The sequence below is a fragment of the Centrocercus urophasianus genome, unplaced genomic scaffold (genome assembly GCF_019232065.1).
Source record: "Centrocercus urophasianus isolate 14NV4802_14NV808 unplaced genomic scaffold, USGS_Curo_1.0 seq_48, whole genome shotgun sequence".
NCBI classification, from domain to species: Eukaryota; Metazoa; Chordata; class Aves; order Galliformes; family Phasianidae; genus Centrocercus; species Centrocercus urophasianus.
The window spans coordinates 672,617-699,057 of record NW_024885066.1 but is presented as its reverse complement, the minus strand read 5'-3'; the positions used below and the strand labels follow the sequence as shown (position 1 = coordinate 699,057).

The window sequence follows — 26,441 nt, the reverse complement described above, 5'->3', positions numbered from 1 at the left end:
ATGTTTCAGGCTTCCTCCCGCCCCTCCTTTCTTTCTGTCACTGTGCTGGTAATCGCATTGCCATTTGAAAAATGAAATTGCACCTTTATCAGCCTTGTACTTGCACTACCCTTAATTACACTCTCACATGGAAACCTCTAAGAAGCCCTTTGTGTCCAGCAGTCCCTCTGTCGGCCTCATTAAAGCTATCAGGGCTGGCTTTCCCTGGATAAAAAGTGACATGTGATTTAATCTGAAATTACCCAGCAGTTTATCGGAGCCATCCTTCAGTGCAGACATTTTTCTACATCTCATAGAGCAGAGAAGCAGAGAAGGAAAGGTGATAGAAAGAAACACCGAACCAAATGGGGAGAAACAAGGCAGGTGAGGCTGCCATAATGCAGGGACTGCTGCAAACGCCATCTGTCTGCACTGGAGGCTGTGATATGTTTATGGAGATAATTGCTTCAATATGAAGCTGGTTTCTCTGCGGATCTCATACGCTCATATGATTTGCATCAGAACAACAAATCAATGACAGCTCGTTTCACGTGAAGATTTTACCCTGGACAAGGAACCTTCCTGCTCCCTTGCGTGTGCTGTAACCGGATTCCTCTGATATCCACAGTTGGAGTTTGTGTCAGCAAATCTGTGCTTCTCTTCTAGAGCATTGTGGAATTCATAATCCTGCAGTTAGCAACTTAAACCTCCTATGGTGCCACGGCTCCAATCTAATGCTGAGATGATTTGAAACCCAGGAGGCTAACTGGTCATTACGAGCTCGGAGACTAATTTGGAAATAGCTCTTTGAAACAGACACGCTGAAAGGAGGAAAATTCCGTTATTTCGTGCACTTTTTGAAAGCTCATTTGCTGTGCTCTGCCAGCAAATGCACACGTGTTGAGCTTCCTGCAACCACTGCAGACACTTCTTGGGGCAAAGGGAACTGGCACAGCCATGGTACTGCCTCCCATACCAGAGACCAGGCGGCCCCAGCAGCTGTCAGGAGTTGGGATAACATCAAACTACATCAAATTTTGCCTTAACTCATTCCCTTGAACTTAGCTGAAACCTAAAACCATCAAGTATTTATTCCCTTGCAAGTTTTAGGAGGTCTAGGTTTTACTATTTGCTGCTGCAAATATCTGGCTATCCTTTTTAGCCACAGACACTTCTTTTTCCTATATATATTTTTTTTCTCAGTGCTGTGAGCTACATCCAAAAGTCTTCATGTGGCTGAAAACCACATGACAAAGGTTGGAAAGCTGAAGGGGAAGGAAGTGTTGGTGGTTGGAAGGTTTTGGGGGGACCCATTGCTCCAGACACAGCTGGGCTGAATCACTCCTGCTTCCTGCAGCCACCAGGAGCTCTCCTTGCCCTGGAAGGTCTTTGTCAGTGTCATTTTGCCTCGGCACAACAAGTAACTGATGTTATTTGCCAGTCAAGCACCCCGACTTTGCCAGTATCCAACATTTTAAGCTCAGTGGTACAGAACACCCCCAGCTGATTCTGCAGCGAGGGAACAAGTATTTCCTCAGCCGGTTTGGATGTTTGTTCAACTCCCCTGTTTGCTTTTCAGATCTCTGGTGCACAGTAACAGGAATCAGATATCTGATCCTTTCCCGAGCTGCTGCAATTAATTCTCAGTCAAGTGACCCGAGCAGCTCCAGTTGTTGCCTTTGGTGTTAGGCCTCTGTTTTTATTGATGGCCCATTTTATCTGTCATCAGGCTGCCCACTCATCTGGCTCAGTTAAATCCTTCGGAAGTCCCTGACTGTCTGCCCTGGTATTAGCTGATCTAATTTATGTCTTATGCCACCTGCAAAATGTGACAGATTGCTGATAAATGCATAGCTATTATAATGTCACTAATTACCAGGACGTTTATTGCCCTTATCACAGCTCCCCACTGGACAATCAGAGCACTTCTCCCATGGTGATGCCAGCAATACCCTCTCTAAATCTCAACGTGCAGCATAAATACTTATCCTTACCCAATGCACACCCTGCGCAGGGAGTTGGGAACCCTTCACAGGTGTGTCCTGAAGGCCAGTTACAAGGAAATCTCCCTTAGCTCAAGCCAAGCAACAGCAGAACAAACAAAAGCATTTCTCCACAAAATCCAGACTAGACAATGTCATTTCCAGGTTTCTAAAAGCATCATAGCAATCTTTTAGTATCCTGATGTATCAGATGGGAATATTGCACCAAGATCAACTGAAATTTCTGAAGAGTGAGGCAGGACAGGGTATGGATATGGGAGCATCTGGCAGAGAAATCTCCCAGTAATTATCTTTTACAAACAGCCCTTGCCAATCCCCAATCCCCAGCCTCTGTAATATATCTCATGACCAAGCAATGAATGCTGATACAAACACGAGGGACAATAACTCATTTTTGTAGATTCAATTTCAGTACATAAAGTGGGAACTTCCTCATAGAAACCTCTGTGGTCTCATTCTGCGCACCAAGCTTACTGAAATTTTGTATTCACATTTCACCCATGACGAGGGTCTGGAGGAGCACAAAAACTGTGTGTCATTTATCAGTAAATACCTTTATGAAATAGTTGTAAGGCACTGAAAATGAATGCATTGTTATCTGACTGGAGACTGAATCTCCGTTTGCCTTCGTCAGGGGATGTACCTGTCATGGATTACTTGCTGTTTTTAACATTTACCAGCACTGACTAATCCTGCTTAGAGAATTGAACAGGTTAAGTTAGATGAACACAAAATATTGTTATTTCAGTGTCAAGTCACATCAAAAGAAGACCATACTTTTCTGAAGCATTTTGAAGTATTTTGCATGTAAGACTTTCAGTCTCATCAATATGCACCTAAAAGGGAAGGTGTTCCTTATGATCATCCAATTTGTATGGGAAATAAAGAAATGATCAAAGACCCACCAGCTTTCCTGCATGGAAACCCCCAGGATTAGCCACTGGTGGTGCTTAGGGACATGGTGTAGTAGGCAATATTGGTGGTAGCTGGATGGTTGGACTTGATGATCTTAGAGATCTTTTCCAACCTTAATAATTCTATGATTCTATGATTCCATTGATTATGAAGGACCAGCACACAGTTCATGTGGATACAAGCATACGTCAAGGACAGCACGACTGCTTGGATAGAAGCTCCTTGGCAGGGCTGCTCTCCTACCAAGCAAAATGCCCATTAGCTCCTCAGCAATGCTGGTCACCAGGACACACCATGTATGCAAAACATACATGGAGGAGAAACTCTAAAGACAGCTTCAGAAATAAATGCAGGCCACTCATTTCCTCTCTGCAGGAATCCGAGCGTAGATAGTAGGGTTAGTAGGAAGTATCGTAGGATAGTAGGAATTCTATGGCACTGCAAAAGAAAATGAAAAAGGCAAAAATGACACAGGGCAGCTCCAGCTGAAGTTACCCTGTCTGCTTTTTGTAACATCCCTGGTGGGTCCTCACAGCTTGGATTTTACCTAGGGCAATTTTCCACATTTCTTTGAATGGGAAACAATGAAGTGGGTGTATCCCCACACTGCGCTCCTTGTGATCATGGCTTTGTCTGCACGACCTTGGTGGCACTGGGCAGTGTGGGACATGTCAGCTGCTTCAGAAGCAATGCAAGCACCATGGGTGGGCACTCTCCAAAGGCAGATCAATGATCCTCCAGTTTGCCTACAAAAATGAACGCTGGCAGAGCCCATATATCATGGAAAAAGAAGCCACAGGAGTCTCTTCCTATAGCTCTGTACTGTGACATGGCAGCCAGACCACCAGGAGATGGTGAGGTCAGTGCAGCAACGTCAAGTCAAAGGAAATATGTCCACAACTGACCACATCTGGAACTCCACGTCCAGGTTTTTGTGTTTCACAGTTGGAATGACAAAAGCACACCAGAAAAAAAGATGAGAAGGAATCACAGAATCACAGAATTGTAGGGGTTGGAAGGGAGCACCAGAGCTCATCGAGTCCAACCCCCTGCCAAAGCAGTTCCCTATACCAGGTTGCACAGGTCGGCATCCAGGCAGGTCTTGAACATCTCCAGAGAAGGAGACTCCACCACCTCCCTGGGCAGCCTGTTCCAGTGCTCCGTCACCTCACTGTACAGAAGTTCCTTCGCACATTGGTGCAGAACTTCCTATGCTGCAGTTTCCGGCTGTTTCCCCTTGTCCTGTCTCCACTCACCACTGAAAAGAGTCCGGCCTCGCCATTCTGCCCCCCACACCTCAGATACTGATAGACCTGGATCAGGTCCCCTCTCAGTCTTCTTTTCTCAAGGCTGAACAGACACAGTTCACTCAGCCTTTCCTCATAGCAGAGATGCTCCAGGCCCCTCACCATCTTTGTGGCCCTCCGCTGAACTCTTTCCAAGAGATCCCTGTCTGTTTTGTACTGGGGAGCCCAGAACTGGACGCAGTGCTCCAGATGAGGCCTCACCAGGGCAGAGTAGAGGGGGAGGAAGTAACCTCCCTGCTGATGTAAAGATGAATTTTGAAGGAAAACGTGCAAAAAGTGAATGGTTGAAACAACATACAAAACTGTAGATAAATGAAAGGGGTAGGGACAGGCTAATCAGCTGGAGAGATGTGTGCAATGGCCTGGATGGGGAGACATTTCGTTACTATGGATGGTTATCATTGAATCATAGAAGGACTGGGGTTGGAAGGGACCCCAGGGATCATCATATACCAACCCCCCTGCAGCAGGCAGGTCTGCCAACCACTCGGTCAAGTACCAAGATCAGATTGCCCAGGGTCCCACCAATCTGGCCTTGAGCACCTCCAGGAACGGGGCTTCCTCATCTTTCAGGATTCCCAGGTCCTTCTCAAGGAATTCTCCCAGTCTGCGTAGATGCCTCGGATTATCTTGACCCAAGTGCAAAACCTTGCACTTAGCTTTGTTGAACCTCATTAGGTCCACATGGGCCCACTTTTCCAGTTCATCAAAGTCCCAAAAGAATCTCATGAACTGCAGAGTGAAAACACAAAATAGAGAATGTAGGCTAAATAAAAAAAAAGATGGGGAGCACTTTCAGGTAGGTTTACCCTGCACAGAAGTATGGCATGGATTTAAGCAGTGTAACACCTCCCATGTGTTCAGGCTTTGCAGCACCCCTCACTGGGTACAGCTCCTTTCTGCAAATCCACTGGAGGAGCTGACACTCATTTTGACACCTCTGTAACACACACAGTGGTCTCCAAGGGCCGACAAACAGCCAGAGTTTGAAAGCAACACAGAAAATATGCGTGAACAACCCAAATCCACACAAGGAGCTTTTACTAGCATAAAAACACTGAACACAGAATGCCTTTTAAAGGCATTTCTCCATCAGCAAAAGCAAATCCTTCAGCCAGCAGAGCCTATCTTGACTGAGAAGGAGCAAGAGGATTTGTGTTCTTGTGAGCTGGTCTGCACCAGGAGGGCAGCTCCACCACCCCAACCTGGAACAGATCTTTGGGCAGTGTGGTACACCCAACACAACCATGGGATCTCTCTCAGTTCAATTAATTCAGCACAGAGAGAGCCCGACACCAGCCAGTGTTGTACATGGATACAGAACTGCAAAAACGGTGCAGTGTGTTATTACTCCTCTGAGTTTTATGCTTGAGTGAAAGCTTGATTTAATTTTGGGTTCTGGCATCAGACCTTTTCTTCTCTATTAGAAGTAAAATTACAGTTATACTCATTATGGTTCTATCTGCTGTTATACAGCTTCATCCTCTCTGCACTCTAATCACTTAATTGTCATTCCAAGCTGCTCTAAAAACACAACTATTTCAGGGGGGAAAAAAAGGCTCAATGTAAATAATACTGCACTGCTTTAAACGAGCTGACAACCCGGACTTTCATTACTGAATTGCATTTAGTAATGAAACCAGACTGAGAAATGAAAGTGCCCTTACTGCAAGGTGAAAGTTTTCACTGCATGGTGTGCGCATCACCCATGCAAATGGCCATCTTTAGGCACCCAGCATGGGGAAATGTGGAGTAGCACTGATTGCATGCATGGGATAATCTGTTCCTTCTGGGCTTCCTTTCCTTTAAGTCCAATTAAGCCCATTAGGAGCAGAGATGGTGAAACAACTTCCATAGTTTCTTGCTTCTTATTTAGTGATTGGGCCACGTGTGGACCATCTTCAGAACATGCAGAAGTCAGACAGCTACTGCAGAGCACATGGAACCTGAGCACCTCATCCCAGCCCATAGAAAAATATGAAAGAAAAAGACTAAAAAAAAAGTAGTAATTGGTTTTGTAACTACAAGGATATGATGGCAGCATTACAAAAAACCACATTCACCTTCCACTTCTATGTGCCCATTTCTAAGACTTCCCTACACGTCGTTCCAAGACACAATGCTGCATGATGGCAATGCTGGAGCGTTGTCTCAGCACAGTCAGGCAGGTTGGGGTGAGGTACACACAGTGTTGCTCCAACATCACCTTTCCTTACTGAAGATCAAATCAAATAGAAAAAAACGTCACACTAAAAAAAAACCCACTGCAATCAACTCATACAGCCCATTCATAAGGTATTCATAGAGAAAATCCAGCCTGCAAGTCCCTCTCCCAATTCCATTTTTTCCTCCTCCTCCCCCATCAGAATCAATCAATGTCCAGATAATCTGACATTAACCACTCTGACTCTAAGTACTGACACAGATACTCCTTGTTCCCAAAGCAGCTCTTTCTGCCACTATTTTCCTAAGTGCTATGAGTGATTCTCAATGCCATGGCTGTTTTAATTACAGGCTGCCTCTCGTCCTTCTGTTGCTTTCCATGTCAAGGAGGAAGCACTGTGTTCGATGGCCTTGCTCCAGGACTTCATTTCTCAGCACCAACTCAGTCCCTGCAATGCCCATATTTTTTTTTAAGCCTGTGATGCTCTGTATCACTTAGTAGTCCTAAACATAACATTAAATTCTTGAATTCTATTGGCTTAAATTACAACTCACTGATTATTTAAAACTACTGAGTATGTTGAAAGGATGCATCCAATTTAAGCATGGAGTAACACATTCCTCCCACTGTACTTCTTGAATAGTCACTGGCTCCTGAGAGAGGGTCTCTATTCTGAAGCTGCCATCAAACTCTAAAGCTTGTCTCGACACATCTGTAAACACTCAAAGAGTTCTTTGTAAGAATTTGGCTTCTGGGGTGTATAAACATTAATGCATTTTGATGGTGTATCTTTTCATGCTTGTGCGAAGAACCATCCATTTTTGATGGAAGGTATGTGACACCTCATTTTTCACTGGATACTATCATATCTTGATAGCTCCACATTTATTTCAGGCAGATTTTTCTTTCTATACCACTGATTGGGCAACCTGATCTGGCTGCAGATGTCCCTGTTCATTGCAGGGGAGCTGAACTAGATGACCTTCAAAGCTCCCAACTCAAATGATTCTATGATTCTTTAATTCCATGTCTGGACAAATTTTCTTTGGTTTTCCATCCCCTCCTGGTCTGACTGGGATATACAGAGGATGCTCAACACCTGTGGGTCTCAGCCCTGGGCTGGGCTGGAAGATCATGTCCTCCAGCTGGACACGGCTGCCTCCTCCTCGCACTCTCTGTGCGGTGTCTCTTCATTCTGAGATGCTCACAGTGCTCTGCTTGCTCCATTTTTGACCCCTTTTTGCCAGACGCCATGTCAGTAGGACACAGCAGAGGAGACTTGCTATCAGACTGCCCCGAGTTACCCAACATAAGTCAAGGGGAAAAAACCTTACTGTTCCTGCCACGGGAAAAAGCGAGGAACCACTGAGCCATGTGACTAGGTTATAGAAATGCATTTTCTCTTCTGCCTTCTTATCTGCCAGCCTATTAGGAGTGAATAAATACCCCATTTACAAACTGCACCTCAATGCAACACATCTATGGGGTACAGGTACACCAAAAAAAAAATCACTGCTGCCCCTAAGTACTCTGCATTGCTACGTCGTTTTATTCTGAATTATTAAAGAGTGAAATTTCTTCATATCCCTCGAGAAACAAGCTCAACTGATGCTTCACAGAATACCCTGGAGGCATTCAAGGCCAGGCTGGATGTGGCTCTGGGCAGCCTGGTCTGGTGGTTGGTGACCCTGCATATAGCAGGGGGGTTGAAACAAGACGATCATTGTGGTCCTTTTCAACTCAGGCCATCCTGTGATTCTGTGATTAAAAGAAGGTTTATTTTGTTTCATCCATTAATTGCTTAAACTTCTGCAAGTGATTGCTCTGCTTTTCAACATCACTGGACCTCAGATAGAGCCATTCCATCTACGGTCACCAGAATTAAGGGTAGGCAAGCAGGAAAAGAAAATGCCATCTACTGCTTCTATAATGAATCTATAGCATAGCAGCCAACTATAAGGTCTTTAACATAGAAAATACACTTTATGCTTAGCCTGAAAGCTAATTCGTTTATAGCACGACTTATAAAAATGGTGCCTAATGAGGTCGGTTCCTTCTTCATTAAGAAATAAAGAAGGGAAAAATAGAGAAGAAAAAAAAAAAAGAAGCCACATGGCACATTCGCAGACTAAAACACCACTGGGTTAAAAAAGCCAGATTTCTGCACATTATGAAAAACAGTAATTAAGACAAACACCACACAAGGGAAATTTAGCTGCATTGTTCTGCTGTGGCTGTGGAGCGAGGCGCTGTGAGCCGGGATCCCCTGGGCCCCATTCCTTGGGTGATTATTTGCTCCTCTGCAGTGGGAGCACGGCAGGGCGGGCGGTGCTGCAGATCTCATTGGGCCATTTGAAATCCATGCTTCACTAAGTGGGACAAGAGAAAGCTGAGACCCAGATCAACATCCACACTTAATTCAGCTTATGTTATGTCCTAGAAATAACCTGCTTGCAACATCACTGGAGAGCAGCAAGCGGCACCATGTGCAGACCAAAGAAAAGGCAAAGATCGCAGTAGTAACAAGAAATACTCAGAAGTTACAAGAACTGAACAGACCAAACTTATCCATCAACAGCTGATGTTATTTTCAATCCATCTTTACATTACAAATGAAAAACACTTGGCCATAAATACTTCATTCGAGGTCAGTCTGGCTGGGGCTCTAAGCTCCTGATGGAGCTGTTGGTGTCCCTGCTCATCACAGGGAATTTGGACCAGATGGCTTTCAAGGGTCCCTCCCAACTCGAACCATTCTATGAAATTAGTACATACTCCTTCCATCTTTGCCTAACTACCACAAGTCTTAGGCATCTGACTACAATTTAGATGATGAGCTTTCAGGTCTCGTTCCTTACAATGAAATGCTGTGGAAGAGATGCAATTGATTACATTTCCAAATCTTTATTATTATTAATTAACAGCAGTAACTGCATCTCATTATGAATGTTTCTAATCACTCAGATGAATAATAAAGAGACTTTTGGCACCAATTAGAGAGGATGACAACTGAGCTGCAGTCAGAGCTACAGAAGATGGTTACTTTAATAGTATTGGCAACTTGGAGATGATTCCATTGGCCAGGAGTCCCATTCACTGCCTGTGTCCTTGGTGTGATGGCAGTGGATGTCCTGTCCTACAGGATCTTAATGTTCACTTACTGTATGGCCAGGCCACCTACTAAAATTCCCTGAGTATTCCAAGTGAGAGAAAGGAAATTTTCAGCCATCCTTATTTCGAGCAAACTTGTAAGGTGTTTCATGAGACAAAAAGAAAAAAAAGTATGGTGTGGTGCAACTGATTCACTCAAGCAGATTTGAGAAGCCACTTGAAAGCAGCAGTTACTCCTTCCTCGCAGGAAGGCTGCAATGTAATACAGGGATCGCTGCTTACTTCCACTTTCCCTTTAGTATCAGCTAACTTTGGTAATGATTGTGTTATAGGTAAGATATGCAGAGACAAAAAAAAAAAAAAAAAAAAAGGGCTGACCTCACCATACAAGCAAGCAACAAAAATGGCTCAGAATAAATCCGTTCCCTGATGGACATCTGCTTCATCACAGTTGTTTTCCTCTTCTTGTCTCAGGAGACTTCAGTCCATCTTCCTTACATCTGAGCTTATTTTCCAAAGAGCTTTTGAAGCAAGGATGCCATTGCAGTGACTTCCCACATCTTTGTTCCCACTGCTCAGTCAGTGACAGATTTCGGGAGCATCGCAGGAGGACTCCTTACAAACAGCAGGGATGGTGAAGGAAAACAAAACTTCCCTTCAAGTTCCTCCGCCTCCACCCTCTGAGTGTGACACATGGGATGAATTCTCCCAGAGAAACTCAGTCTCCTCCAGTCTCCTCCTCTTCGCATAAAGAGGCTTCAGAGCTCAGCTCCCCATATAGGTGTATGGAGATCTGGGAGGAGGGTGCTGTGCAGGAGCTGTTTTTATGCCTGTCCTTTTGTTACTTAGCAATAGAAACCCAAACACTGCTCCTCCAAGTGCAGAAGGCTTCCAGCAGCTCCAGCAAGCTCCCTGCGGGGAGTATTGAGTTTCATTCAGTTCTTCACCAGTGACATGAATACCCATCCATAAACTGTTGGCACAATAAAATCTGAATGTCTGAGACTGGCTGCCATTAACAATAATGCAAGCCTCATCCAAGTGGCGGCCTGGTTATGCTTTGAAATAACAGGAAGTGCCTTGATTTCAAAGAATCTTGGAAGTGAACCCGATACGCTGCACATTACAGAATAACTTCTTCAAGACAAACACTTTGTTTCCAAATGTCTTCACAAGAAAGCCCAGACAACCCCTCTGCCAACCCCATGTGAAGCTCCAGCAGGAGCCAGGGAACCAGTTGGAAACAGCAGGGTGTTTTTCCAGGAGAAATGGTCCCCTCATGTCAAAGAGCGATGGATGAGACTGATGCACAAAGAGCAATGGATGGGACTGGAACCATGGGAGCAAGTGGAATATGCTGGTTCCAAGTCTGGCATTTCCCGGAGTGAGGTCCAACTCCCCAGTGAAAGTTCTTAATAAGTAGTAAAAATAAATAATAATAATAGGCTAGGTTTATTTCTATAACACAGAAGCCAAAGAGCCTCTGGCTATAGTGAAGCATAGTAAATAAAAGCAAGTCCAGCTGCCTGGTCCCTTCTTTCCCAGAGGCAACAAAACAGAACACAAACACATAGTAAAGACAATCTGAGAACCACAGCAACCCCGTGACAAAAGCACTCAGTCAGTATCACGTTCCGGTCAGTTCTTGCCCTTATCACACTGGGTGTTGATGGTTGATGAATTTCCATTCTCCTTCCAAAACAACCACAACTGACAAAATACCCAAAGCCACTCAGGTTATTATGGCATCTCAACATCCTGGAGGACCGAATGGATCGGGCTTAGGTTATCACCTACAAGCAGATCATCATGTCAGCCCTCATTCTGCTCCACAGCACCTAGGGGTTATAATCATTAATGAAATTCTGTAGTGTTCCAGGAGATAGAGAAACTCTTTGAGGAAACATGAGCCTCAGACTCATCTCAAGACTTTATCCATCCTTCAAGTTAGATCCAAGACAAAACAATTTTGAAGAAATGATTTAATTACTTCTCATTTCCTGTGCTTCCTGTCTCCTGTCAGGGCCAAGCAAGGAAATGAGGACTGGTCCCAAGGAGACCTGAGATACCATCAATCCAACTGGACAGTAGAAACTCCAGGAACTGCATTAGAAAATTTTATCCTATGACTTTTCAGACCAATTCTAGAGCTGTAAGAGGTTCCAGATGACCTGGAGCAAAGCACCTCGGCTCTTGGGCACTCATCTACATTAGCAGGAGCAGAGTTTAAGCCTTCCTCGATTCTAATGATAATGAGGAGTCACTGTTTGCAGGGAGGACCTGTGTTGTGAATCACCTGGCAAGGAGCAGTGAGTCATCCTCCCATTGAATCTATGAACACCCAGGTGCACACTGGTGGAAAAGGCTTTTTTTAGGGTTTCTGCAGCCAAAATTTGGTCCCGAACCAACCAACCAGTTCTGGCAGCAGGGTCAGGTGGAGGTTTTGTTTGGAGAGCAGAAGCTGGGCCCAGAGCACTGCAAATCATTCACCAAGCAGTTGAATTCCCACCAGCTGGGCGGTGATTGCTATTCTCACCTCTGCACACCGCTGGAAATCCCTGAGGACCATCCTCTATGAGTTCTGCAGTGGCCCACAGCTCTCACCACAGGAGCTCTCACCACAGCTGGCGAGCGATTCTGAAGGTTCCCCCTCCCATCGCACTGCTCCTCCCAGGGCACGTTCTGAGACAGAAACTCTGAGCTCAGCAATTTCACAACGTTGTGATTTTTTCCTTCTTCTCTCGCTATCCCTACAAAAAACCAATGCAGCCCAGAGAGAGGGAGCTGGATCCTGTTCTCTCTTGCACATAATCAACACAACAATTTAGGCAGCTCCGCTCGCCCTTGCAAAGCAATTGAAGGAAACAGGGCAGCGCAGGGGTAACCAGGGGCAGAGCCTGCATTACCCATGATGATGTGTGAGGAGGTGAGCAGAGCCAAAGTTGTGCTTGCAGGACCTACAGCTCAAAACCATCATCTTTTAGCCTCAAATCAAAAAAACACATTAGATACCACAATTACTGAGGAAAAAATCTGGAAAACCCATAATGCTTTTTTTTTTTTTTTTTTTTCCCCAGTCATTTTTCAGCAACTGAACTTAAAAAAAGAAGTAAAAATCCTTCTCTCTCAGGCATCTGCTGTTAGCCGGCGTGTTTTACGACTGCTGTACAAAACGTTTCAGTGCATAATGATTATAATAATCAGAAGAAAAAACATGATTGTGCCAAGAGCACACTCTTCTGTAGCTTAAAGAGTATGCATGCACACCCTAGGTGATTTCTTCTACAAGTCCCTAAACATTAGTCAGCCACACAGTCCCACATCAGCCTGCTAATTTTAGGAACCACTTCTACAGATGCAGCTCTATAGCTTCAGATAACGGCTGCATGCCTCTGCAAACCCCAGCAGCAGTGCTGTTCTCACGGGACAGCGCTCTCCGTTCAGTGCCGTTCTCCCGCGGGAAGCTCCCACTCCTCCAGGATGCAGAAATTCCTGCGAGGACCGCGGGACCACAAGGCTCCAGCTGTTCCCAGCCGTCCTGCCATGCTCGTGGGTGAGATCACAGACTCCACAGCAATGCAGCTGGGAAAGGAGGAAGGCAGGGATGCGGTCCCTCCATCCGCAGCATGGAGACGAGTCGGTAGCATGGAGGAGGTGGGGTGGGAGGCAGGAGGAGAGCAGTTCCCAGGTCAGTGATGGAAAACGCGACAGGTCCGGTCACCTCCCCTGTGGGTTGAGAGGGGCTGTGAAAGAAGTCCTCCTTGGAAAGGTTCCCATGGAAGTCTCGCAGAAGGAGAACGTGCCAATGGTCGCGTGTGCTAATGGTGGAAGATTGTAAGGTTTGGGGGAGGAGGAGCAAGTTTAACCAGGATAAAAAAATTTTAAAAGAGCCCCTGAGAGCACTGTTGCCTGCTGATGACCTGCAGGGGCTTTCACTTGGAGCACCTCCAGGCTGAAGCAGGAGCAACTGAAAGCAGATCCTAAAAGGAGCGGAGCTCTCGCTTGTGTTCCCGCACCACGGGCTGGCTGCTCTCATTAGGTCCCCTAACGAGCTTCCTGCAGCCAAGCCAGACCCCTTCTGCACAGCACTTTGCACACATGAAGGAGTAATACTTCTCAAAGATAGATCCCTATTACTTATCATAACGCAGTGCCTACAGGTCTACTGTGCAGACAGTGAACACAGAGTGAAAAACTAATTTACCAAGATCCAGCCCCAAGGACATACAAAAAGATAGCAGATGGGCAGCGGTGGATAGCAAGGGAAAACAACAGGAGGATGTAGGTCGGTGTGATATGCTGGGACACGCAGTCTAAATGTTGCCATCATTTCTGCAGACAGACATCTCAGAGCAGAGGTGAGCTGAAGGAGGAGGAAGAAGGTCAGCAGATGTTTTCAGAGAGCTCTTTCCAGCAGGGAAGAAAGGTTGTAGAAATAATACATCGGGAGTGGAGAGTGTTATCACCATTCAGAGCAGGAAGGGCTATTTTGTCATCAAAAACGGACGCAAAGAGGACTCTATGTAGACATAGCACAAGGAAATTACTTTTCTTCCCAATTTTTCAAAACAGAGACAGACCCAGAATGATATTGCAAGCATGCAGAACAGGACTGCAGAGGAGCTGTGTGAGCAGCTGGTGAATTTTACTTCTGTATACAGGTAGGAAAGGTTGCACTTCAGAGCCATTCTGCAAGAAAAGTTGGCAAAATGCAAAGAGAAGGGAAAAGCCCTACACAGACTGAGGCTTCCCCAGATAACAGCAGGAATGGTGTTGACTGCAACCATGCCACGGCGCTGAGGATGGATGACTTGCAGCACACTGTGGTTTCTTCCAACAGTATGAGAACCCAGGGAATGGGAAGAGATCTCCGTTGTCTCCTTCAAGAGGAGTTCCCACCTGGAAGGGGTCTCGACACGATCAGCAGTAAGGGCGGATGGCAGACAAGATCCAGTCTGCTCATAAAGTGCTATATCCAGGGCGCAAAGGCCATTCTTCACATACCTCAGGAAATCCCTCTCTGCACCAACATTTCAGGATATTTTCCTTCCAAACAAACAAACAACAAAAAAAGCAAAAAAAAACACAACACATAAATTGTTGCCTAGAACTTTTTCTCTCTCTGTTTTGCATGTCTGCATGTCAAAAGTGCCCGTATATCATGCTCACTTCTGCTGAGAGCAAAATACGTTCCCGTTTCTCTCCAGGAAGTCACAGCAGCAACCGTTTGTGTTTTTTCTACAGCTGTGGCACTTTTCCCAAGGACACGCAGAGGCTCCCCGGGGGTCTCTCACCCCCACATCTTCACATGGGGCGGTGGGATTGCCTCCGGCCGGGTCTATAGGAAGACGTGCTGCTGTCTGAATCCGAGGCGACATCAAAGCCCGCAAGAATCCGAAGCGACTCCTCCTCGAAACCACTCGCCTTCCCCTTTCTTGGATAAACACGGCGCGGCAGGAAGCTGCCCGCAGCCACCAGCCCCTGTGGGATCGCCATCCAGCCGGGACTTCCCTGCACGGGGCCATCTGTGGAGCAGCACGGAGCCGTCCCATTCCAGGCAGGGTTCGCGAACCCGCTGCTCCAGATGTGACCTCGGCGGTGCTGGTGACACTTTGGAAGGGATGGCAGGAAGGCTGCGGGGACTGTGCAAAAATAACCGGCTGCTGTTAGTGCTGACACGGCCTCTGCTCTCCAGAGGAGGACCGTGAAGGCCCCTTCCGAAGCGGGGGCAGAGCTAGAAGCTATTTTAAATCACTGCTCTTCACTGCAAGACATAAAACCTCCGTCACCTTTAGCAGAGAGATTCGTGTGTGTTTTATGCTGAGGTGCCTCGGAGATTTACACACTGCAAAGCAGCCGCGCACCAGGGACCGGCGGTGCGGCATCAGAAATCGCTGCGGCTTTCTCTGCTGAAGAAGTCAAGCTGCAGAACTGTAAATGTTCACAGACCTGTGGCTCAAGCACAGGACAGGACTGGCGGCTCCCAGAGCTCCTCTATTTCTGCAGCCTGCTGCCTCCTACAAGTACCCTTCACCACATATTAGCACTTTCTTCATTTACAATCAGCTTCAACAGCGGGCTTGTGCAGAAGGGCCACAGTTTTCACTCTTGATTGCTGTGAGTTTATTAAGCCCATTTGGTGACATCTACACGAAGACCCAATTTGCAAAGGCACAAATACCCACAGTTAGGGCAACTGCAATCAGCCCTGCCCATTGCTCAGCACCTCTGAAGATCTTAATCTTAATCAGTGTGCTCAGCTTTCAGCTCAATAAACTGAGCTCAAGATGCAACATATGAAGATCTGAATTCCCAATAAATTACTGTTATAAATAATACTCTGTGGTAAAACCAGCACACTTCCACTCTAAAACTTCAGCCCATTGGTACTCTGGCTAAATAAACTAATTAGCTTTTTTTTGTACTGATGTCCTATATTCCCATATACACAGATGTTACTATGGTACATTACAGCCTTTTGGGGAAAAAAAAAAAAAGGAAAATATCCACAAACTGAGGGCATACCAAAGCCAAGTGAAAAAGAAATCACTTATCCCATTCTACACCACTATACCAAATGTCCCTCATCTTTTTGAACTGTGAAAAGTTGATCAATCCTTACCCTAAACTCCCGATATCCCATTTTTATGTAGCTGCAACACATGGACTTCATGCCATACAATGTCTCTCCCCACTGCTCACCCCAAACACCTGCAGCCCACAGGTCCCTGGTCCCACCACAGCTCTCCTGCCATCATGAGGGATTTATTTTCTGTACCAAAGGGTTTTGCTCCTTTCACATCTGGGGTAAGTTCTCATTTTATAAAACAATCAGGCTGCTGTGGCACTCTTAGCCCAATGCTTTGCAGAGAACCTGATGTTTGAAAGCGCTGTTTGGTCTTGCAAGGGGACTGAAATGCAGAGAGTTGAATCTCAGTTCTGCAATTAAATGGTTTGTTTGAATAAGAATACAAGATGATACTCACAAACATGAAAAACCAGTGGTTTAAGTGTTGATCAAAGACACCTGTGAGAAACACTTGATCTTTGAAAACGCCACTACTATGCACAGGCCTACTAAGAGACACCCAAACCAGCTCAGTTGTTCCCAGGCTTCCCAAGAAACCAAGGCACCCAACAAACAGGAAGGTCTATTAACAACTTGATGGTGATGAACTGACAGTTTGGTGTTGATGACCTTAGAGGTCTTTTCCAACCCCTATGATTCTATCATTCTATGAAATTAGCTCCTCACACCTGATGACCCCCCTCATTTTTGACATACCATGTACAGAATGACAGTTGGAAACACAAGGACCCAGGCAATCAAAAACTCGTGAACCTCTAGGAAGCCCAGTCACCGTGCAGAGCTCTCAGGTGAACATCATCAGAAGAACAAGGCAAGATCTTGCTTGTTACCCCACACTGGAGCTCTCCAGTTTCCAATCTATATACAGCTTGCTGTTCTTCAGTCTTATTTCTAGACTAGAATAAACAGCAGAAAGAGAGCAGCAAAAACTTCTCCTTAGGACACACGAGTCTACTCACAAAACACACAGTTACAGTCAGTCTGGATTCACATTTTTCCATACATATGCTAGGATTTCTCACATGTTTTTGAAGGGTGACAGCGCACTCTACCCTCCTTCATCACTCAGTTTATTTTGCATAAATGCCTGAGCAGCAGTAGGTCCTTCGGGTCAGGGAAATGACTTTAAGCACTTGCAGTTTGCAATCACAGCTTTTTCCTTCTCCTCCATCCTGGAGAACTTGAGCTGGGCTGACAGCTGCCTTACAGCACTTTATGACCCAGAGATCACTGGGCTCAGATCAGCTCCAGGTTTGAGATGCATGTGCCTGTGCCCCCAGTGAGCTCCTCCTCAAAAACAAGCTAAAACTGAAAACCAAGCATAAATTCTAAATAGCAGAAAAACAGGCTGAGAAGATGCAATATCATTTAGGCACATTTTACTGTCAGGACTCCACCATTCCTCCACCATCATGCAGAACAATCCCAAGAATTTCACATCCATCTGCCATCACTGGGATTCTCTGATTGACATTTAAGACAGTTGAAAACCAACTACAACATTTGGGATGAGTTTAAAAACAAAACAAAACAAGAAAAGAAACAGATGAGCAGGAATCAGATTAACATCTGCCTTGAGAAGAGATCTATCTGCTCAAAAGTAATGTTTTCATCATTAGGAAGGGACAGAAAAGGAAGTCCCAAACAGCCAGAATTATATTCTCAGAGTCATTTTCCTGCCATTTACCTAGTGGGATACGGATTGAGCAGCAGGCAGTCAGCTCTGGGTCTGTCTATTTGAACACTGGGTTTCTAATTGATTGCACAGTACTTGGAATCTATTAAAGGGTGTCTATTTACGGTGCTGTACAGGACAGGCTGCTCGATGTGCAGATGCTAACAACTGGATAATCCTAAGTAAAGCTGGTAAAAACGTTCGCCTTCTCAAATTTTCCGCTGAATTAATTGGGGAGATTGTGTCACTGAATCAGTGAAGTGCAAAGCCCACAGTCTTGATATTTGCCACAAGCCCACATGCAGCCCTCTCACATGGAGACTTTATTATTCCAGACACTTGGCCATATCAGACAGTGGCTCAAAGTAAGACGTTGTGTCATGGCTGTGAGTCCGAGATGCAGAAGGGCAGCCCAGGAGAGCGCAGCCTCACATCAGGACTCCACACAGATTCTTTTAGACTATCGTTTTCAAAACTTCAACCAAGGAAAGCACCCAACTGCCTTTTGTTAAACTGGAAAAAAAAAGAAGAAAAAAAATGCTTGCTCTTATGAAACTGAGAGCATGTGCAATGTTGGAGAAGTACACATATGAGTCATGTTTACTTGGTACCTGTATGTGTCAATTCCTATTACATTTTTTCCTGAATCCTGAGATCATCTCTGACCTTCATCCACTTTTTCTCTCCACTTTCCTGACATCAGCTCATACCTTTTTTTCTCTTCATCCCATCCCATCCCCTCTCCCTTTGCTGAGACCTTCCAGCCAGCCTGACCCTCTCCTGCTTGAATAATCACAGTCTCTTTCCTTTTAACCAATTTCTACTTTCTCTGTCCTAACTCATCTGCCAAAACTGCCTGATCAAATCACACCCTTCCTTTCCACTGGCTTTCCCTCAGCCATCTGACCAAGGCACTGTGAAATGCTTGAGTCCCTCTCTGTGTTCTTGGATATCACAACTTCTCTGACTTCTCACGCTGCTCTGCCAGCAGTCCTGGTCCTGCAGCCCCTGGTGGTACTTTTTGACCTAGATGGGAAGAATAATTTGAAAAGTTGCAGCAAGGTGGAGGCTGGTCTCTTCTCGTAGGTAACAGTGATGAGATGAGAGGTCAGCACCAAGGGATGGTCAGGCAGGATATCAGGAACAATTTCTTCTCAGAAAGAGCACTGATGCATTGGCACAGCTGCCCAGGGAGTGACGGTATCACCGTCCCTGGAGGTGTTCCAGAACCACAGGGATGTGGCACTGAGGGATGTGGTCAGTGGGCATCAGGCTTGAGGTTGGAAGTGGTGGTCTTAGAGGTCTTTTCCAACCATAATGCTTCTATGATTCTATAAATGCTGTTTTTCAGTTCTTCTTGGTAATTCTTTTGTGCCAAATGCCACCAGTGCACAGGTAACCATTCATTTTCTCCATGATTACAAATCATTTTCCTGGACTTCAGTGTCACATTGGCCACAGGCTTCACCTCAGACATGTGGAATGGTCTGGTCAACCCCCAGAAGAGATATGAGGTCTGGAATAAAAACACCCAACACCATCATTCCTCCTTGTCTCCTCTTCTGCAGAGAGAGGATGGAGACAGGGAGAGAGCGGTAGATCTCCAATTTCTCTGCAGGGCAGAGAGGAGAGGTCCCAAGCAATGCAGTGCTCCCATCCTGTCTTTTTGCTTGCAGTGACCTGAACTTGTCTTTCCAATGAAGAAGGAAAGAAAATGGTGCTGCTTCCCACCCCAGTAACCCACACACTTGTTGGTCTCTGTTCCTGGTTATCTTGCTGGACCTAACTTTGGATGTCATAAGTGTCATAAGCCAAGCAGCTACTAGAACATACGCAATTAATAACAGACCTTTAATTCAGTGCTACAATGGGAGACTGACAAGTCTGGCATCTGGAGCACTCCGTTCCCCAAACGAAGGTGCAATGGGATGCCAGCAAGGCAGGTTGGCCATCACCAGGCACCACTGCATGGCGTCAAAGACACTGTCTTGCATTATATTATTTAACTTTATATTCTTCCTCATTTGAGATGACAGCAAATGGGAAGTCTTGTCCTTGTGTAACACAGAGGAGGTTAAATGTCACAGTGAACAGAATTAGGTGCTGGGAAAACCCCATGGGGAATGCTGCGCACCCAAGGTCTCTGCCTCACTCCAAGTGCACTGCACAGGGAAGCCAAGAGGCAGGTTGGATGGATGCTCACAGGCATCCTTATTCAGGAAAGAGCCCAGTGCAGAAAGGTGTGCATCCCACACACGGTCACACGGGAAGCTGAGATAATTTTTCTTAATAACTGTCTGTGGGAAATTAGCATCAAGCAGCATTATGAGCGCCTGCCAGAAAGATGTGTTAAGAAAGTGGGCTGGCTGTACAGAAAATAATTTAGGAAGAATAATAAAGAAAGCCAGACAACAGCCCAGACTGAATCCTTCTGTGTTTGTCTAATTTCCTGGGAAAACAGGCATAAGCTGCAGAGTGAATCCAATTGTCAAGCAAAGCGACAAGATTTTCAGGGCAGGAAATGGGGTAAAACAATAACAATTCCCATTGAGGAATATTAGATAAGCAGATAAGCAAGCTTAGCACCAGGTGAATCGATGTCCCCTCTCCCAAGGAAGGGAATGGGAGCACAGGGAGCAGAACGACTTATCCCAGAGCCACAGTGAGTCACAGGCAGAGGAGGGGTGCACCGCCACACAGATCTGCTCCAACCACCAAGCTGTCTGCAGGATATGCTCAGGGAACAGCGTGTTCAGGAACTGCTCAGTGCAAACACAGCTGGCGCTGAAGGAGAGCTGGCAGCATGCAGGGATGTCCTGCCACCAGGAGCCGAGGGAAGGGATGGGCAGCACTGGTGTGAGCGCTCCATGTGCTCGTGAGCATTCCTTCATCCAGGCCTGGGATGGGAACTGAGAGTGGATCTGTGATCAGTTGGCCAAAACGTAGAGGATGTAATGCTTTTTTGCACCCACATCCATAAGGAGGTAGTAAAGAAGAGACTGGATGTGAATGATGCTGATTCACGTTGCACAGAGCCTTGAGGAGCATTTATGGTGGCTATCAACTCACAGAGTGTAAACACTGTCATAAAAGCAAGGAAATACAAAGTGCTTCAAGCTCTGGGCTCTGCCCCAAAGGCCCATTTGGGATCTTGCATGATGCTTCAGCATTGCTTACACAACCAGAAGCTGCTCCCAACAGACATTAATAACCTGTTTTCGGGTTAACAACCCGAAGTTACTGCCAGGTTACTGATACAAGAGCTCCTGGCACATGGCACCACCTGTGAGAGCAGTGGGTTCGAGAGCTGGAGCCATTTCAGAGCTGCCCCACAACCTTCCTCCAAAAGGAACCACGTCAGCTCTGCCAGCCTCATCCCACACATCAACAGAGCGAGGTCCCTGGGGTTGAAGCCAAGTGAGTGGCACCTTTGCTTTGCTCTGCCCAGCTCTGTGCTTTCCTCCTCTTCCACGCTCCGTTTCCTGCCGTGTACCTCGCAGCTCCTGTTCCAAGAAAGGATTTCCTGAGCAGACCTCCAAAAACAACCGATTTTTCAGTTTCTTGGCAACAACCTGAGTTATCAGGCAGAAATGTTGCTTAAGTAAGACCAGAATTAAAAAGTTGTAAAAATCCAAATTTTCTTAAAGACACATTATGGGGTGGGGAAATCATTTGCTTCGGGTTGAGTGTAACCTTCTCTCCACACAGCCTCTAAAGTAAGAAGGCAATGATTTTCAAAGCAAAAAGAACACATTCCTTTCTTTTTGAAAATAGTTGCCATTTTTCTCTCTAGTTGCCATTTTTCATTGCTGCTATTCCTGCATGCAGCCTTCAGGCAGCCTTCCTCACTGCCTGCAACCTGGCTCTTCAAACCATCTCTCCTTTCATCTTGTCAGCAGCGGTAACATTCATAAATCCGTCCTTCCTTAAATTGCCACCCTGTGTCTTGTCTTCTCGGGATTGTTAGCTTTTTAAGCAGAAAATGTGCTTTGCTTGTGCTATGAAAAGAAAAAAACAGAGTGTAAACGTATGGTGCTCAATGAGATCTTACGCTCTTTTACTGGGATGAGGATACTGGGATGTGTTCTTCCCCAGTGGAACCACGAGCCCAGCTCCTGTCAAGTGGGAGCACTCCAACCCCACAGGCTGCTCCAAACCCTATGAACATGGATTGTCCCATCCAGGGAACTGGAGGCTCCATTGGGGAGGATTCTCAGAGAGCTGCCATCATTTTATGTGATGTCTCATTTTCATATGGCAAAATCAGGGATTGCTCTCCCCTTCCCTTTTCCCATCATGCCCAACCCACGGTGGCTGAGCACCCTCAGCTCTGTCTGAGCAATAGGGCTGTGTGCCTCAGACCTCAAGGCATGAAAGCTCTCCATTTGTTGTCAAGTCTGATGTGTTGAAAATTCACACATCTGCTTAAAGGTCCTTTACAAAAGCAGGATAAATACCTGTGCACAAGCTGATGACTTGGCTTTAAAAGTTTTAAAACCACATTTTAGTGTGCAGCTTGACACAGGTAGGACCACATTTTCCATGGGGCTGTGCAGCCACAGGGCTGAGCAATGCCTCCTCAGCACTCCTGGAAGCAGGGAAAATCCAGCAACCGACCACAAGATGCTCAGATTAACAGCCAGAGGTCAGTCTGGCACTCTGACCCCAATGGAACAGCATTCATACCAATCCCACCCTCCCCTGCACAGCAGCAGGAAAACCCCTTTCACTTTCTATTTAAAAAGAAAATTTCAGGAATTCTTTACTTTCACCCAAGAAATGATTATGCTGTGAAATATGACTGCTTCATGTCATATGTGAGGCACCACCCTGGGGCCATGGAGTGCATTCCCCCATAAGACTGGAGCAGATAAGCAAAGGAGCACCATGCACCGTTGATGCACAGTGCAGCTGGAGGAGATACAGACAGACTCCGCCTCTGCCGCTAATTGTGTGCTCAAATTAATGTCTTTGGGATAAATGACTCCTGCAAAATAAACATAATGAATTCTTAGAACTCATCTAAGCAGCAGAGGAAATCCCCTGAACGAACCGGGTTCGGCGCAGGGGTTTGGGGTTACAGGCTGAGAAAGTCTGCTTGTTGAACAGAGCGGGCTTTCTCCAGGGTAATAAAACTCCTGCATTGTTGTGCCAGGGATTTTCCGGGAGGTGTGTGTCAGCAGGGGGTGGGAAGCTGCAGTTTCTGTGGCCGGTCATAGAAATGGAGTGAGATCACCCGGAGGAACCGACCGCAGATCCCAGCGGCAGCAGGAGGAGAGCAGGGAGCGAGGAATGCACACAGCTAATGGGTTGCAAAAGGTTGCTTTTTTTTTTTTTTGTCCCTCTAATTAGTAATCATGTTCAAGTCTGATAAAGTAGACCCAGGGATTTTCTGTTTTCCTTCAGCACTGGGAAAAAAAAATCTCCCACCTGTCTGGTGATGTCCCCATCTCCCTCCTGCCTGCCTAAAATCCCATAAGCAGCCTTGCAGCATGGAGGCAATAGTTTCTCCCCTCCCAATCCCAGGGCTCTCCAGGAGCTCAGTGGTCAGTCCTCATGCAGTCCCCCCAGTTATATGCACTGTGTTAGGCAGAAGGGGCTGTGGGACAGGAATTCACTCTGACTCACAGAGCAGTGATTTAAGGTGGAGGAGACCCACGACTCTAGTTCAGAAGAACCCATGGCTGGCAAAGACACGACCCTGTTACTTATTGGTGAGGAAAAGGAGTGAAGGGCCCAGATTCATGTCTGAATCAGACCAAAGTCCAGAGCAGCTGGGTCATAACAGCACCAAGAGCATCTTTCTCAGTGTTAAGATACCCTGCACTACACCACTATGGGTTCTTCTTGCTCATGTGCGGCTTTGCACACATGGGATGGTGTGAATGAAAGGAAGCTTCGGGGCTGTGACCATTACACTGCAACCACATGTGGTTTTTTTTTCCTGATTACAGAAAAAAAGAGCGGAGCAGTTCCCACAGAGAGCACCTCTGCCTTCCCTTTGAAGTACTCATCTTACATGATGCTGCTTTGGGGATGTCAGTTAGCGTCAGCTGTTCTTAACCCTTATATCTTGGTATTGCTTTCCCTACTAGTTGCAGTCAGTGACCCCAAAGAGCCATGCAGTGGGCTCCATAAGAGCACAGAGATGTGGCTGTGAAGCAGAGGACACATATTGACCCCTGTCGCTATCAGATTTCATCATGAAGATGCTAATGCACAGTAAACAGGCAACATTTCCCTACAAGCCCATGATACCATCAAGGACCTCACTTTCAAATCAGGTCGATACCAATCTACAGTTTCATGATGTAAGATTTCAGAATGGTCCCAGCGCCCCCGAAACTCCAGAGCAGATTGATGAAGGTGACACAGAGGGAGGAATCGTGGCACTTCTGAAACTGTGCTGGCCAGCATGACCTTCAGAGCTCATTTTCACTGCTCACAACCACCGTGGCAACCCTGAGGACAAGGCCAGTGGATATTTTTATGTGCTCCTTGAGGAGTACAAGCTGCCTGACAGCATGGTTCTGCCAATACATCCTAACAAGGCAGTGCAGTGCCCAGTCTGTGCGTGGGATGCTGAGCTCCCACCTCTTTGCTGTTTGTTGAGTACATGGGTGCTCATGATGGGAGCAAACGCTGGCCATGGCAGAGGTGCACCCAGTCCTATAAAATTCCAGGGTTTTCCATACAAATCCACTGCTGAAATTACATATAGAGCTTATATTGAAACGTATATATATATATATGAGCATACATTGAAACATACATATAGAGCTTACATATGAAATTACATATAGAGCTTAAGACTTGTTTGCAAACATTATACAAACAGGAGCCCACCCAAAACTGCACACTCCATCTATGTTTAACTGTGGAAGAGCCAAGGCAGAGCCACACGTGTTCTCCCTGCATCCCAAAGAAACCAAAGCCACAACACGGAGAGAGAGCACAGCTCTAGAGACTCCAGCAGGTTCATCACTTTGTTCCTTAAAGACGGGCATCAGGTGTGATGGAAGCATGAAATGTGGCTTTCCTGGTTTCTGGAAGCCAGGGAATGAGGTTCTGGCCAGGAGCAGAGCTGGTCCTGGGTGCTGTGAGCAAGGCAGGAATAGGAGAAAGGCAGAAATAGGGCTGGAAGAAGGATGTACAGTGGGAGAAAAAGCAAGTGCTGAAAATAGCATTGAGAAAGGGAAGAGCTCAAAGAAAAAAAAAAAACTGAGAGGAAGATGGAGCTAAAAGAGATACAGCAAGTTCAAATTGTGTAGGAGTGCTTGAATTTCTTTATAATCACCCTCCGTGGTAGAGGCAAAAAAGCACAGGTTGGCTTCAAAAGATTTGAAACCAACTGCTCTGCAATGGAAGGATGGGTCAAGCCTGGAACAGATCACGTGAAACTGATAAATAAGGGAAGAATGAAACAAAAGAGGGAATATTTATGGAGGGGAAATAAAGTAGGTGAATTAACATCTTGAGGATGGATGCAATTTGATGAAACATTTGCAGGAGATGGCAAGGAATACGTCTGATCCGTTTAGCATCTTGTGCAAAGCACTAAGCAACCCACAGATTCATCTGTAAGAAAACATCCTTGCAGATTTGAGCTGCTGAGACCAAGGGATTCAATGTCAGAAAGCTTTTGGGGCTGTGGCACAAAGCACCAGCTCTGTAGCAGCACCCTGGGAGCACAGCCTGCCCTGCCCGACCTCTCAGCAGTGTGCACACCATCTTGTTGAGATGTGAAATGCATTTCTCCAATCTGGTGCCTTACACTTGTGCCTGTGCTTGGCATTAAGCAGCTACTATATTCTGTCTCATATCCAGAAGGGCGGCTGCTTTAAGCTGACGCTACAGGAACTTTAAAATAAAACATAGCATACGTTGAGGATGACTAATACGTTCCCTGATCCTGGCTTATACACACCATATTGGAAAAGTTGCTTTATTTTGTGTCTGTCATTTAGAAAATGTGACTCCCTTCCCATTCTGCTCGGGACACGGGGGACATGGAGATGTGGCACTGAAGCACTGTCCCCAAAAAACCTCCGTGGAGCAGCTCTGCGAGGGGCAGGGTGATTTTCCCATCATGTTAATGGTGAGCCTCCTTAATCACACTTAGGAAGGAGTCCTGGATTACCCAGGAAATGGAGGCTTCTCATGGAGATTTGAGGCAATAAAACCCAACGCTCGTTTGGTCCCATGGCCCTGCATGCAACAGAAGGATGACAGCAGTGCACTCATTGCTGCCTTCTTGCCACCCCCTGGGCTCCCTTCCTAAATCACTTTGCCATAACCATTACAGGTTGAGGGCAGGTGACAGGGAAGGGCTTTTCCTTTCAGGGTTGGCCTTCAGTGCTCACCACTCTTTGCCAACACACACCTAAACCCGAGCTGTGCATGCAGTCTGGGTGAGAGGTGAGCAGTCCTGAGCCAACAAGCAGCTTTCCTCTCACACAGCACCGCTTTACTCCTCTGGTTAGATGGTTTGATCATCCGTTAATGAAATATTTTAAAATAAAAGCAAACTTCAACAGGTAACAGCAGAGAGAAAACCACAACCACTGACTAATTAAAGCCTTTTTCTAGCACACAAAAACCAAGACCACCCAATGGCAACAAAAGAACTGATGAATCCTGCTCAGGATTCTGCAACACACAGGAAGGATGATCTTGAAGTATGAAACTAATTGCATCC

General features: G+C 46.1%; 1 protein-coding gene across 3 annotated transcripts in view; it reads right to left on the bottom strand.

The window, feature by feature from the left end:
• The window catches only part of HIVEP3 (HIVEP zinc finger 3), a 215,670-nt gene that overhangs the window by 20,382 nt on the left and 168,847 nt on the right, over positions 1-26,441 (bottom strand). The gene's annotated exons all lie outside the window — the stretch shown is intronic.